Below are 23,210 nucleotides of genomic sequence, written 5' to 3'. Positions count from 1 at the left end.
ATATAATGTATATGTTCAGTATAGATTTGAATTTTATTTGTTCATGTACATCTCACTTGTATACCCTTGATATTAAAGCTAAGTTGAAGATATTACCAAAGAGTAAACTTCCCAGTAAACCAACTAAAAAAGAGGAAAGCAATTAAGTTATATTTTCAATATTGTATCAGACATAAATTCAGTGTAATACCTTTAAAAGGACTTATTTTTATAAATATTCTTTCATCTTGTGAATCTTTCTTGAAGATCATTATGGTGAATTAAAAAACTCCACTACAGATCTCATTAGAATGAAATATACTCCAAGTATTTTCTTGCGTAAAATTAAGGTGGCTGATTCTCATTTGAAAATCTAATTATCTTTTCTCCATACTACAGATGTGAATATGAGTGACACTTTCATTAAAAGATAATTAACTAAAAACTAGGAATAGACATACTTTTAAATACCCCCTACTGATGCTTATAAAATGCCACCCACTGATGATATATAAAATCAATTGTAAAATGCATAGCTATTCAAATAGTATCTTAATATACTGTAGGGCACAAGTATGATCCATAAATCTAATATCTAAAAAAAAAAAAAGAAATTCTAGTGAAAGCATAAAAGAAACAAAACTCAAATAAGACTTAAAAACAAGACATATTTGCAATGTCAAAGAATCTGGGCAGGTGAACCATAACCTCCTTTGGAGATGACATGCCTTTGAAGTTCAGGATTCCTAGGATATGCCTCAAAACCCTGTCTTAGGCCTTAAGCACCAAATCCACCAATACCAACAGAAAGGTTTATCTCAAGCTCTTGGAAACACAGAAGTTATAAACATGCATCTTTCTACTGCCCTAAAACTTCCATTCTGTGGGAGAATTTTGCAAATCCTGGAATTAATGCCAATAGGAATTAAAAACATAGAGAAATAGCTGGTGAATAAGAGAACTACCCTCCTCTTTCCCCAACGGTAGAATAGGCCATGGTCAGAAAACTCAATTGCTTCAAGGAGATTGTTATAGTCAGATTTTTTTGGGGGGTGGGGTGGAGGGGAGTTTAAAGTGGATGGAATAGATATGAACTTTATTAAGGAAAAAATTACTGTGAGAGCAAAATTTATCAATATATTGGAAACTAGGTCTACTAAATTTTTACTGAGAGAAAACCATCTAGTTATCCCAAGAAACCATTCCATTTCAAACTTCTGTCCAAAGAAAACCATAAAGACTATAACACTTTCATACTAAGATATTTTGTTTACCAAGCTACCTTAACATGATAGTATATCATCAACATGCAAAAGATGACCTAAGAATAGGTCATGTCTAAAATTAAAATCACTTACTACATGTAAAAAAAAGATGACTTCTGTATCACTAGTCTTTATAGTATTACATTATAGAATATAAAGCACTCCAATAAGTACATACATTCCCACATACAAATACAAATATGCCTACATATATGTCTTAATATATCATACCTGAAACATTTAAAGAGATTGAGAGAAAATTAAGGCGGGATTTTCAAGTTAACATTAGGAGAAAGAGAAAAATGATTGTGAGGGAAAGAGGTAAAGCATTTTAGTTCAATTACAGAAAAATAATTTCCCGAGACTTTCGACTTCAGAAATGCATATGATGAAGGAAACACCTGAGAACAATATGTCTATTTCAAAGTCAGGTGAAGCGAGTGGCATTTTCCCCCCTTTCGGTAGAATAGGAAAACGAAGACAATTTAGTTCTAAAGTTCTATTGCTTTCTCCCCAATATCATCAATTATATTAATGTCATTAATGCCAGAACCTAATATCAGTCATTCTTTTGGCTGTCAATTTCCCTTCATTTCTTGTTGGAAGAATACAGCTTTTGGGGTTCTTGAATTACAACCAGGCGAACAAAGGGAGGAGAGAGCAGGATTTGTGAGAGGAGAATTCACATTTTCAGTCTTTTTTTTCTGTTACTGTTCACTTTCTCCTTAACGTTTCTATCATCTCTCTTTTCTCCTGTCTCTCCTTTCCTAAGAATAGTAACTGGGTGATGGGAAATTGGGGTAGTGGGTACAGACTACGGGATGTTAACAGTTTCGAAGCTACACGGAGATCGCCACGTAGCTAGGAAAATCGAAGAAGGTTAATTTCAAGAAGCAGCAGCAGGTTTGTGGGATGCGATAAGAGTGGAGGAGAGTGGAGCTGGGGGTGGCGAGAGAGGAAGAAGCTCAAGAGCAGTGAGCAGACCCCGCGGGCTATACTGCTGATGCAGCCGGGATCCCCAGCGGCTTGACCCGGCTGCAAGGCTTCTAGCCTCCCATCCCTCTCCCCCTTTCCTGGCACTAAGCTCAGGGAAAGACCCCAGCAGCTGCTCTCGGGTCTCTACGGACACTGCTTTCACCAACCTTTGCCTACCAGTTCCTTTCACCCTGCTCCTCTCCCCTCCCACCCCACCCCACCCATCACCTCTGTTCATCCTTAAACTTCTCTCCACTTAGCGATCCTCTTTGGGATTAAAAAAAAAAAAATTCAAGCCCTCCACTGCCACCACATAGCTTTGATAGTTTTCATTTCAAAGTGAAACAGACTGATCCTCCCCTCCCACACGACCTCCCCCACGACCCTTACCTCCCCCAATTACCCCCCCACTCCCATACAAGCCCCCAACAAACTCCTTCTGACCGGGTGAAGGATCGCGAAGTGGGGACAGCGAGGAGAAGACCAGAGTGGTAGGTCTGAGGGTTGTGGTCCAAGAAGAAATTAACAATAAGACCAATATAATTTCTACATCCAGACGCTTTCTGAGGCATGTTTTATTTCCCAAATCTCCAGTGCGGACACTCAGGGCATTAGAATAGGTATAATTATAGTCGTTCTCTCTCCCTCCCCTATTCCCCACCCCCACCTCATCAATTCACTAATAAACGTTCCACCTCCCTCTTCCCCACCTCCCACCCTCTCCCTGCCAGTCCCAGCCCAAGGGAAAGAGGGTCCCTGTCTTTTGACTGCGCTCCCTAAGTCTATAGATGAGCTCAGTTTGAAACGAGGTATTACAAGATTTCAATGTTAGAAACCCTTTATTTGAGCAACAGACACTTTTAGATCCTCAAACCCCCTCCCCTTTCCTGCTTTTTGTTGTGTCTTCTCCTCCCAGGGGCTATTTGACAAAGGCAGTGTATTAACTAACATTTTGTTTAACTCAGCAACTTCTTTTCAAAACATACTTAAACCTGATAGCAATCTCTGTATCTCCCCCCCCCCCCTTTTTTTTGAAGAGTTGACACAGACGGGGAGCTTGTGGTTTATTTATGAAGGTATTACGGACTCACTTTTAATATGCACATTAACAAAATTCGGCACTAGTCCAAAATTAACTTTAATAATCACATTAGTATGAGAAAAGTATATTTCTGCAAGAAGAACGAAAAACAAATATTGGTATTTAAAAGATTATCTAACATCCCGTCAGATGCCATTTAGTGTGTGAAGGTGTATCGATAATTAAAGGATTTTAATAAAAATTAAATTCCAATGATGAAAGCATCTTGACAACATATTTTGCATGTTGAGTAGTTCAGCTCCTGATTGGCTCCCTCCCTTCACCTCTTCCTCAAACCTCCTAGCTCCCCCTCTTCCCCTAATCCCTTCCTTGGCTCCCTTTCCACAAAGACCAATGTCCAGACTTTAAGATGTATGTAGGTATATAATACACAGATATATGCATATATATATTACATATAATAAAGGGCGCAGCGGGGAGGGGAGGGGGAATTCAGGGCATGAAACCTTGCAGGTCCTTTAGGCTTGTCTTTTCCTTTGCAGCCCCAGAAGCTCCCTTTCGGCTACTTCTTTGGACATATCTTTGGGATTAGATACCCTGAACCTAAGCTTTTGGCCTTGGTTGGAAAGGCAAAAGCAGAGACAGTGGGTTAAAAAAAAGAGAGAGAGAGAGGGTGTGGGTAAAGGAAATAGGGATAGGGATGGAGAGAGGAGGCAGGGAAGAGAGAGAGAGAGAGAGAGAGAGAGAGAGAGAGAGAGAGAGAGAGAGAGAGAGAGAGAGAGAGAGAGAGAGAGAGAGAGAGAGAGAGAGAGAGAGAGAGAGAGAGAGAGAGAGAGGATGAACGAAGTCAGATGCCCTCTGGCCTTTCAGAGGTCAGTGCTTTGACAGTACTCTGACCTCCCTTCCCTCACAGCAACCACCCTGGTGTTTATAAACAAAATCTGTCTGGACCTAGCCCCAGACAATAGCAGTTCACTAACTTCACAATCAGTTTAACAGCTCTTATGCAAATTAGGGAAAACAACAGATTTCCCCCCACCCCCACCCCCCTCACCTGAAAAACACTCACATTAGACACTTGGGCATACGTTATAGTCTGTTTTTAGCATGAGTATACTACTGGGATTTTACCTTGTGTCCAGGAAATAATTTTAGGAGGGAAAGAAAACTGTTAAAATAGGAAGGGAGGGAGAAAGAAAGAAAGAAAGAAAGAAAGAAAGAAAGAAGAAGAAAGAAAGAAAGAAAGAAAGAAAGAAAGAAAGAAAGAAAGAAAGAAAGAAGAAAGAAAGGAAGAAGAGGAAGGAAGGAAGGAAGGAAGGAAGGAAGGAAGAAAGGAGGGAAGGAAGAAATAAAGAAATGAAAAAAGACATTTCGTTTTATAGACAACTAAATTGTGAATTCTTTTTAAGCAAAATCCATCAATCTCTCTTCATTGAGACTAGAATCTTTATTCTACTAGACAATAGTGCTAAACTCCCTTTGCCAGATAAGACGATCATAAAACAAGAAAAAGAAAGTTATATTCGTTCAAACACCCAAGTTTCCAAAGGAAATGTGCAGAATTTATGGTTAAATAAAAGCCACCACCTCTGTTACTCCGTAAAACCTAAATATAAATTAGAAGCACCGATAAAAAAAACCTGCAGCAAACAAACAGCACATCTGATCTAACTTATGAAATGTATAATTAAAGCCATCTTTAATTACAAAAAGCAGCAAGCAAAAAAAACTAAATGAATCAAAGCTTTTAGGGGGAAAAAAAACGTTGTAAGCCAAAGTATAGAAATGATAGCTCTGCATTAAATCGTAACTGAAACTCCAGTTCAGGAATTGATTACACCGAGACCAAAGGGGGTGGGGGGGTGGGGGCTTAGAAAGAAAGAAAAGGAAAAAAAGTGGAAGGGGGGAAGAGGTTAGCTGTAATGATTTTCAAACTTCTGCCTTAAAATAACAATCAGTGAAAGCTTAAGAAAGAAAAAAAAAAGTTAAAGGAAACATATACCTCAAGAGAAAAAAGATCATCGCCTTTTCTTCTTTGTCTATCAGTCTTCAGTTAAAGCATATGGAAAATGTTTTCAAAATGCCTAGATTTGGCACATTGTCATTGCAAAAAGAGGAGTGCAGTGATGCTGTTATAGAAAATGGGAAATAAATTCAGGATTGGGTACTGCCTCCTTCAATGCGGATTTATCTAAGTTTAATTTAATATTCTGCAATCACTGTAAGATCACATATAATTCACTAGGTTTTAAAAGGCTTTACTTAAATGCTTCGATGAGAGAGAAAATGAAATTTAAAGAGAGTCAGCCATTGCTTGTATTTGTGTTTATTTTGCTGTTTGAAGTATTTTAAGTTACAATTCAAAATAACAAAATGAGTGAAATATTAGCTTTCTTTAGGGAGGATCATGAAGGAAAACATTAGCTTTATTAAAATCACTCTAAACGTAAAATCAAAAAGCACAAAATGGTTGTTTGTAAAACACTAAACCTTTAATCGATTTATTGGCATTCCGATCGATTAGATAAACGGAAATCTATAGCAAACATCAAAGCATTTAAAACATTTCTCTATCTCATTTATAAACAAAACTTTTCTTTTCAGCAGAAAAAAATGACTATCAAACGACTAACAGGAAATTCTTCAGATATCAAATTACGATAATAAAATTATTTCCACATGGAAAAGGGTAATGACAATGATGATAGTAATTACAATAATGAATAATTCAGCAGCCCTTTGACATAGAGGGAAGAACTTGGTTCAGAGGCAGCTTTTGAAGGGAATTACTTTTCTGAAAATACTTTTTTAAAAGTCTACATATAGTTTTGTATCTATTTTTAAAAAGTATGTAGGGAAGCAGCTCAGAAATGGTTATTGGAGTTGTATTACTTTCTCTGAAACTATAACAAAATCTACTTATTTGCTAGCTTTCCTTTCTGAAATCATTTACTACTTAATAGCAAAAACAAATATGTAAATGAGAGCTACCACTATCAAATACAGATTTGTTTATGGACATCAGGGTGCCCAAAAACCTTTCCTTCCCTGTCTACTTGGCTTACTTCACAAGACACTTTCCAAATTATCGAGGAAGGTGTATCTCCCCTAAGCTCCATTAGTAATCATATATCTGATCATTTGTATGAAAGAACACAATTTATTTAGAAAGGGAAACCGCAATCCGAAGAAATGCAGCAATCAGAGTTTCTGACATTCTGCCTGCATGAAGAGGAAGTGTTGCTGTAACGGGTATTATGTTTATTTGATAAAGAAAATCAATGAAAGTGGCTGTAAAGTAGTTAGTGAGGCGTGTGTTTGGGACTCGGATTGAATAGTGACTCCAGCAGGCTGGTCGATGAGTTCTCTCAGAGCTGTAGAAATCCTGCCTCACCCTCAGACCCAGCACTGACCGCAGCACCTTGTCTCGAGCTCTCTTCTTCATTCCTTCTGTCTCCTCCCTCTGTTTCTTCCACTCTCTTCCCTCCCACCTAGTTGTTCCTCCTTCACTCTCGATTCTTCCAGTTGACTGCCATTTACTTCATCCACTCACTTAGGTCCTCTGCACATCCCCACCCCCTCACCCGAGAAACCCACACCTCCCTCTTCTCTCATTCCCCTTCTTATTTTTTTTTTCTTTCTTTAACTAATTCATAGTTTCTCTTAGTTCTTCGTCCTGGTTTGGAATCTTGTGCCTTCCTTTTCTGATTCTCTATATTTGTTGATTTATTTTTGCTGACAGTTTTTCTCCATTCTGTTCTCACTTTCTCCTTCTGTTACCAATTTATTTGAAGCTAGTCCCTTCTTAATTATCCGAACTAATCTGTCACTTTCTTCTAAAAGAGCTCTCTACATCAGAACGCGTCCTTTCCCCCCTTTCTGGTCCCCACCGCCCTATATACCTCCCATCCTTCATCCTAAGGAATTTGAGAACTGGGGGGGGGGGGCACTTCTATTTTTTTTCTCTTTTCTTGAAATAACTTTCCTTTTCTTTCTCTGCTAAACTTATTTTAACAGTATTTTTCTCCTTTCTTTTCCTGGTTTACAATTTACATTTGGGGTTTTGTATCGCTCCACTACATCCGCCTCTTTACCTTACATGTGCTCTTACATACCACAACTATTTCTTTCACTTTGTTACTGTACAAAAACATCCCCTCCCCTCAGTGCCACCCCGAACAAGTTGGTTTTTTTCTAAATTGAAGTTTCAGTCTCTAGCGCCACTTGAAATGTCAGGTAACTTAGTTGCCAATTTGGGGTGTGTTTCTGTGTGTGTCGACGGGGATGGAGGGAAGATAATTATTTGCTATGATTTATTTATTTATTCTTCACTATCACTCTCTTCTTACTTCCTACACCCTTCATCACCAATACTATTCCTCTTGCTGATTTCTTGGGTGTGAACAATACTAACCTTGGAAGATTTCTGAGAAATGAACCCTGACCAGCCTGTGCTGGAATTCATCACTTCACTTTTCCTGCTGAACTGCGTCTGGTATTCACCCTTCCCTTTCCTACTCCGCACTACCTTTCCCTCCGAGCTACCCTGGCTATGTGTAGTGCTTGATGCTGCAGCTAGCTGCCTTCCTCTTCCACCTCCCCTTCCTCCTCCTCCCTCTTGTTTCAGCTACTGCTGCAGCTGAAACAGCTGTGGCGGCTGCCTCTTCCCGCTTTAATCCCAGACCCACAGCCATTGGGCAGCTCCTCAGAGGCAAGAAGTCAACACCATGGCAACCCGACAAGCCTATCAAATCACCGGTGAGCCTGACAGAAGCAGCACTGGAGGCAGGGATGGGGATGGGCTGTAGAGGCGGCCGCTGCCACTGAGCTCAGGTATTCTAGAAGGGACAGTAGTTGCTGCCACTTTTTTCTCACTTGCTCCACACACTTACACCAGGCAACTTATCCTGTCACCTGCCTTCAGAAAAGGGGAAAGACGGTGCTGTGAGTGGAATAGAAAACACACAAGCGCGCGCACGCACGCACGCGCACACACACACACACACACACACACACACACACACACACACACACACACACACTAGAAGTACAAATAAAAAGTTTGCTAGAAGGATAAGTTGTGAACTGAAATGATTTCTCCCCCAGTGATAGATAAAATCAAGTAGTGACCAGAATTGGAGTTAAGTAGCTTGCACAAAAGTCAAAGAAAATGTTACCCCTTATTTCCTCAATGTTGGTCCGCAATTACTTATTGGCACTTATGTGTGTGTGCACGCATTTGTTTTACATTTAAGAAAAGTTGAAGGTGTGTTTTGATATTCTAACGTATACTATATCTGCTCCCATTTGGTTCTGCAAAAGCTGACTGTCATTAACTTTAGTCATGGAACTATAGACTCATAATCAGATAACTAAAGATGGAAATGACCTCCATCTAAATGACTGATGTTGCATATGATCTCTTGTAAAGTAGCTTCTCTGTAATAAGTGTCCAAAGCTTTTGCTTTCTAAAGCAAAAATAGACTAGACTATGTAAGCCCATTTTCTCTCCTTCATGGGCCTACTCTGAATTCCCCATTTCTGAATAAATAGATGTAGGAAAATAAATTAATTTAAATTATTTTTCATAGTTGAGAACAGTGAGTTTATTGCTATACAAAAGATAGAAATGATATATATTTTTTTTCTTGCTGAATTTAGAGGCAAGGGCTAAAGGCACAGGAGACTCCAGTAAATGGGGCCCCAACTTATTTGATCTAATAAAAGGTCTTTCAAAATTCTCATTCAACATACTAATCCATATAATGTTATTACAATTCCATTGGAAAAAAAACAAAGAAAAATACTTCTGCATTTTACAACTGTCTATTTAAGAAGAGACATTGCTGGTCCTGATCATGTTTTCTTCCCTCCCACTGAAGTAACTACTCTCCTGCCCAGTGTGACCTCTCAACTGGCAGAGAGCAGGAATGCCAGTTGTAAAGTTTCACAGGGTTAAATTTTTCAGTTATAAAAGTAAAGCTATCAAGGAAATTGTTGATAGTCTAAAGCATATATCTAGGAACATATAATCATATGATTCTATTTATGAAAGCTGTTTTAACATCTCTTGTGAGAAATATCTGTTTTTAGATACAACAGGGTTATATCTAGCCCTTATAAAGTGCTAGAAAGTGTGAAAATATATAGCCTTAGTGATAAAATTTTTAAGACATTCAAATAGCCAATACTTCAGCAGAGTCATGTTTGCATCATAAAATATAATAGCAAAAATCATCCCTAAGATAATTAAATAATAGGCAAACTAAAATTTACACTTCATTCCTTCATTTTAAACATATTTTCAGTAACAAAAATATTTACTACTTCATTTGAAATGTGATTAAAAAAAAAACAAAGTTAGAAGCATTACGAAGAATTACAAAAATAGGAAAAAGGCATGGGAAGCATGTCCTCTCTCCCCCCTCCCCCGGAAAATGGTCTGGAGATATTATAATAAACTTTTGGAGGTATTTTCTATACTTAATGACCAGGCTAGTAACTATAACATCTGGCTATCCATTTGCTGTATTGCAAACAACTGGCTGTACTGAAAGGAACTTTTGGTTGACTTTGTTTAAAGTGTTAACCTGATGCACATAGACTGACATTTTAAAATAAGTTTTGCTAATTCAAATAACATTTGACATGCATTAAATGTTTGCAATGTGAAATCTAAGAGAAACATAGTGCTATGGATTTAAATGAAAATGCAGAAATTCCCTGTTATCTCCCAAGACACAAACCTATAAATCTAAAATGTTTGTAGAAAGACATTGAAAGAGTATATAGAAATCCACTGAGTAGTCTGAAGCTTCAGAGAGTAAAAATGAACACAGAGAAAATATTAACATTTAATACCTTGTTATTTCATTTAATAGTAAGTCTCTCCTTACTCCCAATGATTATATGTAGAAGAATATTGGAAATGTTTAAATATTCTTGGCTCTAAATTATTTTATCATGCAATGAAATATGTATAAAATATAGTACAATTAAAATCATATCCATGTTTTGTATTGTTCAAAATTTTGAAATTATTATGTGACACATTTCATAAAAATGAAAATTATAAATACTTAGAACTTGGATAAATAATACAAATTATATACTTCCATAGAAACCCTTATAGATATTATATCAAATATGTAAATCTATAATTTGTGTCTAGTTTCTTAAAAAAGTATTTTCATCACATATAATGGAGCCATTTGATTTCTTTTCACATGTACAAGTTAAATGCCCATGAATACAAATTTCCAATATGTACAGATATAACTATATCCAAAAATCTTTATATATAAAGGCATATGAACCTATAATATTATAGAGAAAACATTTTCCCTATGGGCACCATTTATAAAAGGGGTACTCCAATTTTTAGGCTAATGGAATTTAAATGAGGTTTATGCTAAATTTTAAAAAAATGTACCATGAGTTCCTTGTTCATTTTCGACAGGACAGACACTATGTTTATAGAGCTCATTCTTGACCTTACCTGAGTAAGTGCTTTAACTTACAGTAGGAGATGCACCTAGAGGGGTAATACATTGAGTTTAATAGGAAGACAGTTAATAACCTTTTTCCATCCTCGTGCACTATCAATCATGGCTGTCACCAGTCTGCTGAATCAAAGCAAAAGTGTTCTTCACAGATGACTGATTAGAAACGCAAAATCACAAGATCCATCTTCGTGGTCACTTTTATTATAGTCATTTTTAAACTGACAGCAACCTGCTCAGTTTCAGCAGACTGGGCATCACAAATAGTGTCACTCAGTGCAGCTAAGCATGAGAAGATGTTGGTTGGATTATACTTAAAAATAATTAGGCCCAAAGCCCTTTGAGGAGCAAAGAAAAAGGTCCCCCCCCTTTTTGTGGCTTTGGCTCCATTCCCCTCACCACCAACCCCTCTAACCCCATCACTAATAGTAGCCTACTTTAAATAAGTAGTAGCCTTCATTTAACAAAGAGGCAATGCAGGCTATGTTTTTACCTTTTCAATAATTTTTGTTTTCTATGAATTGTGAAATATATATCAGCTTTGATAGCTTCCAGATTTTTTCAATTTAACTGACAATTATTTAATTTATTTTCAACTTAATGTCAAGGAATAATAGCATTACTTAAAAAGAGATATTTTTGCTCAAATTTTATTTATAACTCTAAAACATTCAGAAAGCTAAAATTTTAATAATATCTCTTTTCATATCATTTGAAATCTTCTAAACAAATACTTAGGAGCTCTATAACTTCTGAATACAATGTTTAGCATTACGAAAACATCTTTTTATTCATTATTTAAAGGAGCTTTGTACTATACACTCCACAGCAGTTCATGTTACATTATGGTAGAAATAATGGCAAATATTTCCTTTTTTTTTTTTTAATGGGGAGATGAGAGAAGCAGAGAGGAAGCTAAATTTAGTGACATCATTTTTCAGAATGCTGCTGGATTGGCTTGTCTGAGATTGCAATGTTAAAAAATCTCTTAAAATGGCTAAATTATTGAAATGCCTATATTAGTTGGTATAAATGTACATATAGTTCAAAAGCTAGATCAATAATATATGATCAAAATAATATCTATATAATATTAGCTGCAAGACAAAATTTGGTTGACATTAAGCTTCAATTAGTATTTTGAACTCTTCTATGAAAACCTTTTTTTCAGTTTGTATATATTCAGAATAATGCACACTTACTAATGTTGTCTATGCTCTTCTGCATAGGGAAAGTTGAAAGTTAATCCTCAGAATATGTACATTTGTGACAGTGAGGCAAGTTTGATAGTTCCCTTATTTCATTTGAAAAAAGAACACACCTATAAATTTGTTTTAAATTACTAAATATTTTACTAATTTTTTTTGCTAAATTGATTTTTTGCTAAATTTTTTTCTAAATTAATGTTTACTGTTTTTTTACTAAATTAATTTCTTATTAAATTTTTTAATTAAAATTAATGGTTCCATCTCACTCTCTTTACTCCTTTACCTCATTCTAAACAAGTACAGAGACAGAGACAAGACATTAAAGGAAAAGAGATGAAAGAAAGACAGGTAGGAGGAGATGGGAGGAGAGAGAGAGAGAGAGAGAGAGAGAGAGAGAGAGAGAGAGAGAGAGAGAGAGAGAGAGAGAGAGAGATTAGGATATCTGTAATTGGAGAAATTTCTCCTTATGACAGGGTAATATATTTTCATTCATTAGTCCTGGTCTCTTTTCTTCTTCTCTGTCTGTCAATCTCTCTTTCTGTCTATCTGTCATTTGTTTTTCTCCTCTCCCTCATTTTTCCTCTCTCTTTTTGTTTCTATCTCTCCCTTTCTCTTCTCTCACTCTTCTTTTTTAAAATTTTTCATCTCCATACACTTTTAAAGTTTTCTTAACTGTGCTTGTAGTTCAAGAGAGATAACATCCTTACTTTGTCACACTCTAGTAACATAATTCATTCCATTCTTTATAGGAATACTTGATTAAAAAGACAAACAAATAGGTATATGTTATATGTCTCTATCAAGTCACTTATATTTTTAATTTATTATGTCAGAAGGATGATGATAATGAACATTTATAGATTCTAAATAAAGAAAATTTTAATTAAATTATATTTAGGAATGTCATATAGATGATAATTTTTACAATGAATTTAATGTAATTCAGCTAAAAGATATTATCAACATTCATGAGAATCTACACATTTGTTGATGTCTTAACATTTTCCCATTCTCTTTTGAAAATGTATATGCTAATACTGATCGACAGATGGATATTGTTATATTGGTACTAAATTAAAATATATAAAACACTAAAAACACCTAACTCCATAAAGAATAAACTACAAATTTCAGTTTAAAATGCATTTCATCTATTTTATGAGCTGAAACAAGCAAAACCTAACACCGCATATATCTAAATTAAGGAAAATTAACTCCAAATTAAAGTAAGGGTATATATCCTGTTTTCTATTACAGGGTTCTCTTATTTAAACAAAATAAAACAAAAATGTATTTCACATTTGAAGAACTAGTCACTCTGATTATGAATAGGAGCTATACATTTATTTGCAGCCTTTGGAATTTCAGGAAAACATTTCCCCCCTATTTATCTTATTGTATAAAAACACGTCTTTTAAATTTTATAAGCATGTCTTTTATCAGCACATTAAAAAATCTGATCTTTAATGTGCATCATGAATATGGGTTACTAAATAGAATAATCAAAACAATCATTTGGATTTTTTTAAATAGAGGAATCATTTCAGCTTAGGGAAAAGCAGGTATATGCTAATTATTAGAAAAAAACAACTACCAAAAGCATCTTTTTTCCCCCTGAGGATTCATAAATAACTTTAAAAGAAAACTATCATCATAAAAGATTGCATTCTTTAAAACTGACACTGTGAAGCATCCTGGGCTTAATATTTAATATATTTTGACATAAATTTAATCCAACATTTTTCATGGATAGTTTTAATACTTAATCTTAAAAGTTCATTTTCTTTTGCATGGTGCCAGCATATCATGTTTTTTTTAAACAGCTTTCTTTTTGGGGTATTTTCTGTTATGTAATCTTATTGGAAGGATCAGATTATTGCTATGAATTTATAAATGTATAAAATATATCTTGAACAATGTTACATTTAAATATATAATAAATGGAATAGCAAGGCATTTTAGTGTAATTTAAAGAGGCATTTAATATATAAATATATACAAAGGAATATTATAAACAGTAATGACAAAAATTTTAACCCATTAAGTAAAAAAAATGACCAAAGTGTTGGTGAATTTAAACTTTGGCATAGATATATACGTGTGTGTGTGTGTGTGTGTGTCGCCAATGAGACTCCTAAATAAATGAGCACAGAGGATTGGAGAGAGTGAAAATATTACAAATCCCTTTACCACACCTGCTCTTATTTATGCTGCCTTGTATATGCAGTTACTATATTTCTCTTTTCTGTATATGCTTTTCCTTTGGCATCTGAACTGTTCTTTGTAGAATCTTAGTGATGAAAAAAACTGTTATATGAGTGTCAGGTTGCAATAAATGTGTGAGAAGATGTATGGGCAAGGGTAGACTGGTCATCTTTCAACATGCCTCTCTACCTGGGGTTCAGAATCTTACCTCCCATTCAGTGATCTTTAAAGGGAAAAGAAAGCAAAGCAAAGATCATTCAAAATTCACCCTTAACATTTGGTAGTAAAATATGTATAAAACCTTTGAACATATATTTTCTATAATTATTAATGCAGTTTAACTATAATTGATATGGAATATTATCCAAAAGGACATTGCAGTGAACTGTTTTCCTCATGTAAAATCATTATTTTTAAAGAAATTGTCTTTTATTTTAAAATGTAGGTTATTCTCTCCTGAAGACTTCCAAAAGCCAAGATCTCCCTTCTTACATTTACCTAACAAACATTTTCCCCAACATTAGCATGGAAAATTAAGGTTACAAAAAAGGCAATATTGTTTAGACTTTTAAAATCTTCCTTTGCTTAAATATTAAATTGTAGAAAAAGGGGAAAATTTCTTTTGTGGAAACTTTTAGTGCAAATTTATAAGATGATATGTATATGTACTCTTGCTTGAAACATATAAACCAATAAAATGCTAATGTTCATATTCTTGTTCCTCTGTTTTTACATGTAAATTATTGAGTATTTATCATAAGGCCACCAAAGTTATTTTCATGTATTACAGTTCATCCTGAAGTATTTGAACAAACTTCGAGTTGTTACATTATTTCATTATTATTGCTATGTGCTGTTTTTACCATATTTCAGGTTTGGATTTTTATTTGAATCTTCCCTTGTTTTCCACATTTGGATATCATATCATTAGCTAACAAACTGGGAGTGAGGAGGGGAAGTTCCAAAATATTAATATTCCTTTTATTATTTTCTAGCATTTCTCTGATACTTCAGAAAAGAAGGGATTTCCCTTTTATTCCCCAAGCACCTCACTGTTATCATGAGAGGGAAAATAGCCAATGTAATGGAAAATATTTTGTGAGATCTTTCTTTGGAATTATTTTAAAAATCAACAAGGCTTAGACTTATTTTCATTTTTCCAAAGCAATAAATTTTGTTTCTTTGTAAAATGTGCCCTCATAGCATCTCTTAGTTTAATTCACTTTTAGCAAAAGAAACACCCAGGTTCATTCTAGAGACCTCCTCCCAACATAATTTAGCTAGACCTTTTCTTAGTAAAGGTTTTCTGGTTTTCATTTTCACTTCATATTCTCAAATAAAAGATCCTTTGTTGTCTACCATTTGATTGGACTTAATGAAAAACACTCCATTTTAAGTTAACAGTATTTCCCTTTGAATTTATTATATTTAAGGACACTGTCAAAAAATCAAGCATTTAATCTCGGGTTTTTTATACTTCAAAATATATTACTATCATATGGCTCAATGAGGTGATGTAAAAAATGTAGTGAAAAGATTTCAAAAAGAAACGGCAAGCGAAAAACTAGCTTCATTTTAATATGAAACTAAATACTATGGCTAATGTGCAGATTGGGTATGGTAGTTGGCTTTAAAGACTAACATGTGACAGGGTGCCAACAGCTGAATTGTGCAGTATTGACTAAATGAGGTTCACTGATTTGTATTGAGGCTAATATCTTCTTTAAACAATTCCGTGTAAATTGTGCGTATAAAGTCATTGGAAGCTATTTCTCAGGACAGCCTCGCTGGCTAGCTACCTGCTGGAGTGAGGAAGATAATCAATACAAAGAAATAGAGCTGAGCATGAGACTAGGAAGCTTCAGAGCAGTTAGTGCTGATAAAAGTAGATGATGTCAATATTTGGGAATAGCACAACTCTAGGATAATAGACAAAAGAGAAGTGCATATGTTGGAGAGTGTTCAAACAGGACTAGAATTAACACCTAAGTGGCAGATGTTGCCCCAGGCTGCAAAAGACATTATTTATTCCAGGTATTGTTACATTTCTACTGAAACTCGATTATATAGGAGAGAAGAATTCTTTGAAAAAGTGAAATCTATCCAACTTCTACAAAAAGTCCAAGTATCCATTTCAATGATATCTACATCCCCGAGTTTACAAAGATGCTGATTAATGTGGAGATATTCTGTGCACAAACTCTTGGCGATTACACACTTGACTTTGTCAGACCATATACCTTCACACTGTGAGTGTTGAAATTGCACCTCATTAGCATGTCTAATGAACAATTTGAAAAAGGAAAGGAAATGGGAAATGAAGATTAGTTAGTAAACTACCTGAGTGCCAGAAGATTATATACAGCTAAAATTTTCATTGCATATAAATTGATTAAAACAAATGTTTCACTGATACTTAATGAAATGTCTAATGGGGCTTATTTTTCAAGGTATTATCTTTATTGGGAATGAAGTAATGGTATATTTTTGCTAATTTAATAGTGAAAATCCATTTTCCTCTTGCTGTCAGGCAATGAAATTTTGTTCTTCTGTGCTGATCTTTCTGCTGATGTATTATGACATAGTCTGTCAACATGAACAGATATGTGAAAGGAGATTGGGTGACTGAGACATACAACCTGAATCTGGCTCTTCTTGAATTTTAAGCATGTTATCATGTTGGGCTACAACAAGTAAGAATATGCTTACTTTAAAATGCTATTACTTTGATGTAATTTAAAAAATAATAAACCAGATGGACTATTGACAGGCTTCTAAAAGCTCACTGAAAGAGGGAACTTTTGAAACAGATTAATAAAGCACAAAAATATTCTTTCAACATCATATGCTAATAGTTCTTTAAAACAAGCAGTTGCAAAGTGTAAAGATGTCTGGGAGAAGAAGAAAAAATCAGAACAAGCATATCTGATGATTAAATATGAATATTTCCCCCTAAAGTTAAACAATGCCATAACTGTTACATGCTTTCTTTGTCAAAAATATTTACATTGTTTAGTGTATGATACCTGGGTTATATCAGGCAAGAGATTTCTATTTCAGGTAAGAAGGTTGAGTTTTATACTTTTAATTTCAAATCATTCTAAGAAAGCTTTGAGAAAAGCACCTATGAACAAATAAAGATACTGATTTAGCCTAATTTCTTCTATGGGAAACACAAACAAAGGAGAAACAGCACACTTCTGTAATTTATGCTTTGAAAAATATGCTAGCAGCATTTGTTTGATTTAGAACAATGAGAGTGTTCATCAAAAGCAACAGATGGCATTTAAAGGTATTTAATCCATAGAGTTTACAGTGTGTCACCTTTGGAAGTTAGAAATATCTTAAAAACAAAACAAAACATTGGTGGCTGTCATACATCCCATCATTCCATCTTAAATTATAAAAAACCCCTATAAGATCCTCATTTATTATGGAATTCTAAAGGAGGCTTCATTTCAAATAAAGTATGCATTTTGATTTAGAAACACAGCAAAAAAAATCTTTTAAGATCTATACTTCAACTAATTTGTTAATCTTGTGCCACTTTCAGCATTTGTCACACATATAGACCAGGAAATTGGCTCCATCTCATTCTAGCTCTGTGTTGAATTAAAAACCTCTACTGCAAAGAAGAGCATGATGTGGGGAAAGAATAAATTTAGTTCTTTCTTTAGTAATGCACATATATTTCCATACATTTCACATCCTAAGGGAGCCTATGAATGCATTCAATAAATACAAAACTATAAAGAATAATTCCAGAAAAAAGGGAAAGGGAATTCTTAATTTCTGGATTTAATACGTGATCTTAGTTTTGAATCTAAAAATTAAATACTTTGATGGGTTGTGCATTTTTAAAAAAGCAAACATATCCACCTCCAAGCATCAGGAGAAAAAAATCAAAAGCAATGATCCTTAGGTGAAACTTCCACTTTGGATAATATTAATAGGCTTATCCCAAAGCAAATGACTGTACTTCCTTTAAAGATAGGTTTCTGCATCATGGGAACCTAAGTTTATATTCAGTTGGTCAAGGTCTACCTTCTTTATATTAAAAAAAAAAAGAAAACAAAACAACAACAACCAAGTATAACCCTGTTAAACCATGAATGTGTATTTATACAATAGGATCAGCTAGACCCACCTTGCTTATTAGAGACAACAAAAAGATGAAGTGTAATCCTGATATGGTAGCCTTTAAACACAATTAGTTGACAACTATTAAAATTTTGTTAAAACAAAATATATATCACAGGTAAAGGAGACAACTAACTACTACTATGAAGATAGACTTGCCATGCATATATTTCACTATACTTTAAAGTATTTGAATTTGACTGCATTCTGAGAAGACAGTGTAATGTAGTAGATTTATGAGAGTCTGACGGAAACAGGACTAGGAAAGATTATGGCATACTTGTTTAGAAAAATTGTGAACTGAAGGTTCCTGATTTATACTGACATATATCTAGATGAAACTATAGTTTGCAAATTGCCTAGAGAAGCCATCTTTTATTAAGTGTTTGATGGGTACTGAAATGTACATATCTATTCTAAAACATATCAAGAATCCTGATTTTATATTCACAAATGTGATCTTCACAGTTTGGGATTAGAATAATCTTCTTATATTTGAGTTTGCTTTTTAAAATCAAACTTAAAAAATTCTTTTGCCCAATAAATGAACCATTCCTGGTAAGGAGGTACATTAAGGAAATTTCTGATATTCATAGATGAAAAGATTCAGTAACATTGCAGAATTTGGAGAAATTTCATAATATAGTTAAGTGAATAAGAAATTCAATGTTCTTAATACTTTTGACATTTCTCTCCCCACTTTAGTGATGAAGAAGTAAAGATAAGAAGGTTGTGTCTACACAGATCAACTTCTATTTGTAAAACAAGCTCCATTCCTTTTTATAACTGAATTGACTCACTACAGGTATTTGAAGGATATGACTGATTCACACCCATCTTATCAGGTTGAGAAAGGTTCTATATGGTTGAGGTCAGGAATGAAGAAGAGTCATTTTCCCTATAAACATCTCCCAAGAATGAGCAGGAACTATATGTTATCAGCAATTATTTAGAATAAGGTCCAAGGCTGTTTCACTTGTAGAATGATTCCCAACCCTGATTTGAAAAGACCTGAGAGTGTCAGGTTCCATTAAAAACTTTTCTCTAGAAATTAAAGGTTATATTAAGCATTTTAAAAATTTATGAAATTAAATTTTATTTTCTTTAAAAAGGAAATAAATGCCACTGAACAACTTTTCTTTTTAATCAAGAAAGAAAAATGTCTTAAAATTGGCTAATAACAGGTAATCACAAGTACAAAAGTACTTTTACCTTTTTCTTCAAAATCTTCCATTTCCAGGCCCAGATTCCCTTGGGCTTTGCAATTTGCTATAAATAGGATGATACTGGGAGTACAATAGGGTTTCTTTTATTGCTTGAAATACAAATGCACAAAAGGGCTTCTTCCCCTGAAGTAACCAATATACTGAAAGAAGCTGAGTAATTATGACTAGTTTTCACATCATTAGCTACTAGTTTTACATTTTTTTTAATAACTAAAAAGCATTTTTGGATATTTTCTTCCTATTGTAGAAAAACCAATAGTGTGATTTTAAAACACCAGTTTGGCCACAAAGTGACTATGGTGACATCATTTCTGGAATTATAGTCTCCCTAGCACCAAAGACCAGGAACTATTTCTTCCTTATAAATGCAGTTCATTATAAAGTTGTTAGCATGCTGACTTTCTATCAGGAATCTATCAATTCAAATATCATCTTTGATTCCTAGTACCTCTGTTGTTTCTCCCACAATATCATAAGTTCTTTTGAGAGAGCTGGAACTGTCTTTTGCCTCTTTTTTTGACCTTCTTGGCTCAGGTGCCTGCTACAAAGTAGGTGCATAATAAATGTCTATTCATTAATTAAAATAACCTATCAGTCTCGTTTTCTAATATGTAAAACAGGGCTACCAATATATGCCTGAAGTATTTATTTCAGATGGCTAGTTTTCCTTAAAAGAGATTAAGTATATAAAGTACTTTGTAAATATAAAAAGCACTATTTAAAGTTTGTTATGATTTTGGGCTCATCCTTCTGGGCTGCCTACCTGAATAAAATCTTTTGTTTTGCCTACATGAAAAAGAACAGCTTGGCAGAATTTTCTCAAAAGGTAACAAGTTCAGCTTCTTGAGGAAAGAGACTTTTGCTTTTGTCTTTATATCCTCAGTACTTTGCACAATGCTTTGGACATAGTAGTGTTTAAAAAGATGATTATTGAAGGAAAAACAAAAGATGCTTTTCTCTTTTAAAAATTCCAGACATTCAGTTAATAGAAATGCTTAAGAAAAAGGATGATAACAATATTACTGTTACAGAATTCAGAGTTTAAAGAACTTTCAGTAGATATTTAGTGTTTTATTTTTTAATTTAAACTAATGTTTAATCACATCCTTGCCATTCTTTATACCTTGGGAGTTGTTGTTGTTGTTTTTAAACACTTGTTTAAAAAATTTCATTGAGTAAAAACTTTGATTCATGATTTCATTAGTATGGTTACTTCCTTCAAAAATGTAGATTGTGACAAACATTTAAAGAGCAATTGATTCTAATGCTATACAAACGATTTGAAAAGACAAATGAAGAAGAAATATTATCAAGTTCCTTTTATGACACAAATATTGTATTGTTAACTACCACAGGAAGAGAAAAAATAAACAGAAAAAGAAAACTATTGGCCAATCCCTCTAATGAATATAGATACAAAATTTTAAATAAAATATTAGCAAGGAGATTATGGCAATATGAAACAAGGATTGTATACTCTGACCAGATGGGTTTTATGGCAGGATGCAGAAATGGTTTAGTATTGGGAAAACTCTCAGGATAATTGACTGTATCAATAACGAAACCAATAAAACCTATATGATTATATCAATAGATGCAGAAAAAGCTTTTGATGAAATACAACACCTATTCTTATTAAAGACATTAGAGAACTTTGGAATAAATGAAACAAATCTCAAAAGGATAAATAACATCTACCCAAAACCATTGGCAAGCATTATTGTAATGAGATAAGCTAGAAGCTTTCTCAATAAGATCAGGGGTGAAGCAAGGATGCCTAATATCACCATTGATATTCAATATCATGTTAGAAATCTTAGCAATAGCAGTAAGAGAAGAAAGGGAAATTAAAGGAATTAAAACAGGCAATGAGGAAGTAAAGCTATCACTCTATGCAGATATGATGAAATATTTAAGATTTTTAGAGAATCAAGCAACAAACTAATTGAAGCAATGAACAACTTTAGTGAAGTTGCACCATATAAAATAGACACATATAAATCATCAGCATTTCTTTAGACTGACAAAAAGGTCCAACAGCAAGAGGTAAAAAGAGGAAATCCATTTAAAATAACTGTATACTATATAAAATACCTAAGAGTCCATCTGCCAAGACAAACACAGAAATTATATGAACATAACTTCAAAACATTTTTCACAAAAATAAAGTTAAATCTAAACAACTGGAAAAAATAGTCATTCTTCCTGGGTAAGCCAGGACAATATAATTAAAATGACAATTCTACCTACGTTAATTTAGAATAATTTATTTGTTCAATGACATATCAAACAACCCAGAAATTATTCCATAGAGCCATAGAAAAACTAATGAAATTCATATGGAAGAATAAGAGGCCAAGAATATCAAGGCAATTAATGAAATATAAAATGAAGGAAGGTGACTTAGCTGTACCAGATCTCAAACTGTATTATAAAGCAGCAATCACCAAAGCAATCACCAAAACAATCCGATATTGGCTAAGAAAAATTGAGTAGTGGGACAGTGGAATAGATTAGGCACTCAATACACAGTAGTAAATGACAAAGTACCCTAGTATTCAACAAACCCAAAGATCCAGGTTTTTAGAAGGGGCACTCCATAATCAACAAATACTGCTGGGAGGACTGGGAGGAGATATGGCAGAAACTAAGCAGAGACAAACACCTCATGTAATACACAAAGATAAAGTCAAAAGGGATACATGATTTAAAAGTAAATAGTGATATCATAAACAAATTAGGAGATCACAAAATAATTTATTTGTCATACCTAAGGATTAGGGAAAAATTATGACCAAACAACATGTAGAGAACACTATGAAATATAAAACAGAACCTACATTAAGTTTCAGAGTTTTTGCACCAACAAAACAGTGCTATCAAGATTAGAAGGGAAATAACAAACTGGGGGGGGGGGATTTTATAGCAAATGTCTCTGAGAAAGGCTTAGTTTCTCAAATATATAGAGAAATGAGTTAAATTTATAAGTATAAGAGTCTTTCTCCAGTTGACAAATGGCAAAAAGTATGAATAAGTAATTTTCAGGTGAAGAAACCAAAACTATCTTTAGTCATATGAAAACATGTGTTATCACTCTTAATTAGAGAAATAAAATTAAAACAACTTTGGAATACCACCTTGCACTTATCAGATTGACTAATGTGACAAAAATGGAAAATCATAAATGGGATAATGGGAAAACTGGGACACTAATATACTGTTGGTAGAACTATGAAATGACACAACCATTCGAGAGAACCATGTATGCCCAAAGGTCCATAAAACCTTTGACCCAGAAATAGCACTTTTAGGTCTATTGCCCAGAGAGATCAAAGATAGGGGGGAAAAACCTATATGTACAAAAAATACTTAGAGCAGCTTTTTTTTTTTTTTTGGTGGAAAAGAACTGGAAACTGAAGGAAAACTGTCCATCAATTGGGAAATGGCTGAACAAGTTTTAGCATATGATTATAATGGAATACTTTTGTGCCATAAGAAATGATGAACAGGATAATCACAAAAGACTCTGGAAATAACCTATATGAAATGATGCAAAATGAAGAAAGCAAAACTAGTAGAACTCTGAACAGTAACACCAATAATATATGATGATAAACTATGAATGACAATAATGCATGAAACCAAGACAACTTCAAGGGACTCATGAT

At 34.1% G+C, this 23,210-nt stretch overlaps 1 protein-coding gene and 1 long non-coding RNA gene across 2 annotated transcripts in view; one reads left to right on the top strand and one right to left on the bottom strand.

Annotated features, from left to right (window-relative positions):
• The window catches only part of ZFHX4 (zinc finger homeobox 4), a 234,249-nt gene extending 231,438 nt beyond the window's left edge, over positions 1–2,811 (bottom strand). The window contains exon 1 of the mRNA XM_056824122.1: positions 2,664–2,811. The gene's annotated coding sequence lies outside the window, so the exon portion shown is untranslated. The remainder of the gene's footprint in view (positions 1–2,663) is intronic.
• Positions 1–23,210, top strand: part of LOC130458426 (uncharacterized) — a 45,699-nt gene that overhangs the window by 3,055 nt on the left and 19,434 nt on the right. The window lies entirely within an intron of this gene.

The sequence above is a fragment of the Monodelphis domestica genome, chromosome 3 (genome assembly GCF_027887165.1).
Source record: "Monodelphis domestica isolate mMonDom1 chromosome 3, mMonDom1.pri, whole genome shotgun sequence".
In the NCBI taxonomy this organism is placed as follows: domain Eukaryota; kingdom Metazoa; phylum Chordata; class Mammalia; order Didelphimorphia; family Didelphidae; genus Monodelphis; species Monodelphis domestica.
This window is presented reverse-complemented; position numbering and strand designations above follow the sequence as displayed.